This window comes from Triplophysa rosa, linkage group LG16 (genome assembly GCF_024868665.1).
Source record: "Triplophysa rosa linkage group LG16, Trosa_1v2, whole genome shotgun sequence".
Classification (NCBI taxonomy): Eukaryota; Metazoa; Chordata; class Actinopteri; order Cypriniformes; family Nemacheilidae; genus Triplophysa; species Triplophysa rosa.
The window spans coordinates 15,195,395-15,200,205 of record NC_079905.1 but is presented as its reverse complement, the minus strand read 5'-3'; positions in this window follow the sequence as shown (position 1 = coordinate 15,200,205).

Below are 4,811 nucleotides of genomic sequence, written 5' to 3'. Positions count from 1 at the left end.
CTGAGGGAATAGAGAACTCTAATAGGTTTATGTATTTCAGACACAACTATTTTATTATTTATTGCTACATAGTCTTAAAAGTAAAGGTGCTTCACGATGCCATAGAAGAACCTTTTATGTCTAAAAGGTTTCATAAAGAACCTTTAACATCCGAAGAACCTTTTTGTTTCACAAAAGGTTCTTTGTGGTGAAAAAAGGTTCTTTTGGTTAAAAAAGGTAAGAAAGAGATGGTTCTGTAAAGAACCTTTGACTGAAAGGTTCTTTGTGGAACCAAAAATGGTTCTTCTATATCGCTGTGAAGAACCTTTAAAGCACCTTTACTTTTGTTGGTTATACTGCGTCAGTAAAATGCAGAAAAAGAGTGACATACAGTAAAACATTCATTTTAATTTCTGTTCACACATCCAACGTACATTTCATCTACTTATATCACTACTAAATCCACTCTATCTGTCTAGCAAGGGGGGCTTGCCAAACACTGAAACACACAACATGTGCTCAAGCAACCAGAGCATGTGAGCGGAGCGCGCGAAATATAGTCGGAGCGGGTTTTCATCCAAAGGCCGGAGTGATCGCTCTGTCTCGCTCCGGTTCCGCTCCGATGCCGCTCACACCACGAGTCTGGGGCATGCACAAATCCACCCAGAATTCACCTGTGCCTTCAACAATTAACAAAACTGTCAGCCTACACTTCAAAAATCGTTCGTTGTGAAGGAGAGATGTCTGGTGTAAACACAAGCATAGCAGTGGTGATCCGTGACTCCTCTTCAGAGGAAGCAGTAATGCGAAGCTCAGCAAAACATGTATTTAGCCCTGTCATGTGTGTGGCGCGTCATGTCAACATACGTGCTTGCTGCAGACGCGTCGAAAGGGTTTTTAATAAAAGAGACGCTCGCGTTTGCTAGATACTTGCTTAGTCTCATGTGTAATCAGAGTTAAGTGTTAACGCAGTGTCTTCTGAACGCGAGCGTCTCTTTTATCATAAACCTTTTCGACGCGTCTGCAGCAGGCACGTATTTTGACATGATGATGCACATATAGGTTCACGTGAAGCGCTGAACACGTATTTTGAATTCCAGCTTCCCCTGAAGAGGATCGAGGCACCGATCGCAGCTGAAGCATAGACTAGAATGACCGCGATCAGTTCAGGTAGCCGCGTCGGAGCCGTAACGTGCCGCACACGCGTAAAGTGGAAATCCAGGGTAACCCCTAGTTCACACTGCGTGGTTGAGCACAGCGAGAGCAGCGCGTATTTTTTTCGGCGCACATGTTAACAGATGAGAGCATTCATACCGCACGCGTAAGCAGCGCGTGCTCGCGGAGCAGAAGCGGCGCGTAAGCAGCAGTGCAGCGATCATTTCGGCGCCGAGTCTATTTTTGCTGCGCTGCTAACGCTCAATTAAAGCGACAGTGCATTCTTTACGGACAAAATCCACATGGATTGACTGGAAAAAGTAACACTTTTACCTTTAAAGCACGTAAGTGGTGTCTAATGTGTTTTTAACAGTCGCCATGAGTTTCAAAAAGACTTTTGCCAGGAGATTTTTGGCCAAAACCACAACAGCCCATTTAAAGGATTTATAATACAAGTATATCTTAGATGTTATGCTTATATTGCAAATGAAGGAGTGGGAAACGATCGCATTAAGCTGTCAGTGTACTGTCTGAAACCCACTGTCATCATAACCTTCTGAAAAAAACAGATAAAACTACATAGACATCGTGTTATATGCTTATATTGCGTATGTGTGAGAGAAAAGCGATCGCATCACAAGTCAGTCACTCTCTCCTATGGTGAGTTAACCCTTAAGTGACTTCGTATCCTTCAAAGCACGATGGGTTTTTATTTATAACTTGTACTACACAGATCTAAAAGAGCATGAAACAGGCAGATATAACAAATCATAGTTATGCAATCTACTTAAAAGCGCTTTGATGAAGTTCTGGAAGATATTTTGCTCATTTATGTATGTAAATAACGTAATGTGAAATTGCATTGTTGTACTGTGGTAACAGTTACCCAGGCAGTGTGGTGCATACGCTGCCGGTATGAAAGGACAATGAACACGCGCTGCTAATGCTCTCCCTATGCGCTGCTGAGGCTCTGTCTACGCTCTGCTTACGTGTGCGGTATGAAACGGGTGTAAGGCTTAGGTTGAAAACGGCAGGTGAGCATGCAGAGGAATTTTTAATTTGAGCGAGCATGGAGCAATTTCACCGGAGCGGGATGAAATTGTAGGTGAGCGGAATTGAGCGGAGTGGTCAGGTGCGACTTTGAGTTAGTGATGGGTAGTTCTTGAACGATTAGTTAATTTTGAACGAATCTTTAATGTGACTCGGGAAGAACGAGTCGTCTCGGGGAGTGATTCGTCCAGTCGCGCATGCGCATTGCACAACATTCAATGGGTCCTGTGACAAAAGAACGAACGCTCGAACCCGAAGACTCGAGAGGTGAATTAATCAATTCTCTTTCCGGCTCAGATGGCATTGGTAAAGCGTAGGGGGCTGTCATGTGATGTACAAACGAGTCGAACCCGAAGACTCGAGAGGTGAACTAATCAATTCTCTTTCCGGTTCTGACTGAATTGGTTTAGCTTACGACGCTGTCACGTCATGAACGAAGGAGTCAAACCCGAAGACTCGAGAGGTGAACAAATCAATTCTCTTTCCGGCTCTGACTGCATTGGTTTAGCTTACGAAGCTGTCACGTCGTGAACGAAGGAGTCAAACCCGAAGACTCGAGAGGTGAACTAATCAATTCTCTTTCCGGCTCTGACTGCATTGGTTTAGTTTACGACGCTGTCACGTGATGAACGAAGGAGTCAAACCCGAGGACTTCAGATAAGAGGTGTGGTGAGCTAATCATAGACTAAAGACCCAGGTAAACAATGAATTAATCTTTTCTGTTTCTTATAGCGTTGTATTGTTTGTAATGTGATCAACGTTTGCATAAGTAGTAGATGTGTTAGGAAAGTAACATGTAACATTTTAATTAATATTTTGCTAAAATGAACGAAATGAACGATATGACTTGAAAAAAGATTCGTTCATTTTGCTGAACGAGACTCAAAGGTCCGAGTTAGTAAAATGATCCAAACTTCCCATCACTACGGAGCGGTCTGGTGTGACTGAGCGGTGGAGCGGGGGATGTGAATGTGAGCAGGGAGCGGAAATTCTCACCGCTCAGCTCCGCTCACATGCTCTGCAAGCTACATGAGGTGAAGTCCACTGACGTACTAAATGAGGGCAGAGTTGGAGAGGGAATCTGATGAAAATCTTCTCACCCATTCCATATCATTAACCTTTAAAGACCGCCCCATACGCCCGATCAATGTGAAGTGCATCTTACATTGAAGAGGAATACGTGGGATATGTGATGTGCCAAGCAGATGTCACGGCGCATCCACACGCACAAGTCTTGCTGAGGATGTGACTCAGCCAAAAGCATCCATTCATTACCCAATCATGCTTTTCTGCTTTGGAGGAAAGTACAATACAGTGTGATTACAAACACACACACACACTCACAAAAATACTTTCAATTCAAATAAAGTGATGTGTAACAAAATAAAACAATTACATTGTTTTCGAAATCCCATTCTGAATTTTTGGGCGATGGGAGATACCGTGGGTACTGTTGTCAGGGTTACCCCATTTTATATATATAATATATATAATTCAATTATTTGTCAAGTATGGTGACCCATACCCGAAATGTGACTCTGCATTTAACCCATCCAGAGAGTAGTGAACACACGTAGACCCGGAGCAGTGGGCAGCTATCACTGCAGCGCCCGGGGAGCAAGTAGGGGTAAGGTGCCTTGCTCAAGGGCACCTCAGTCGTTACCCGCCGGCCCTGAGGATCGAACCGGCAACCTTCTGGTCACGAGTCTGACTCTCTAACCATTAGACCACGACTGCCCTACATGCTTACAAAGCTGCGATGACAGCGACCCTCCACATGATAATTTTTTTTATACGATATCCGGATCAATAATACTCCATTATGGATCTGAAAACCACAGGGATAAAGGTAGTGATATAAATAGAGAAAGACTGAAAGAATAAGGAGAGGAAGAGGGGGGAAAGTGAAAAAATGGCCTAAGAGAACAAGAGACGAAAGAAGAAAAATTTCCTACATTAACGTCATGCACTTAGGGTCCTATTTTTGGACAGAATGGCAGAGAGAAGAGAGAGAGAGGGTGGGTTTATAGGACGGCTGGAATGATTGAAGATGTGTAGAAGAGGAAAATAGCCCAAATCAACCAAAATCACCCAGATACACTTGAGTGAACATTGCGCAATTCTACTCCACATGAGACCAACACACACGCTGTGCACATCACTGGAATAAATTGTAGACCAGCCAACATCACCACTCAAACACAAATTATGACATATGGAGATTTTATTGAATATGTAATACTTGCTTGTATAAATTGTATAGTATAGATGATTTCATCGGACGCACACGCCTGGCCTGAAGTTAACTTGTAACAATTTATTTTATATTTAAATTATATAAATTTAAAGTTATATTCATGTTTTATTGTATATTAATCGTTTTAAGTTCAATTAAAACTACTCAACATTACTACTCTAATTGATTCTTTGCGGTGGTCTACTGGAAGGTAAGTTTGGTCCACATAACATTTGTTTATGTTGTTGCCTCTGAAACCATTTCTAGAGATAAACATTTGAGTGAGAAAGGTATAAATGACTAAATATATTTCAAATGCAGTAATACTATGTATTTTTTACGTGTAATGTAAAAAAAAGTAAACAAGTTTTGCGTCGATTCATTTTATAGA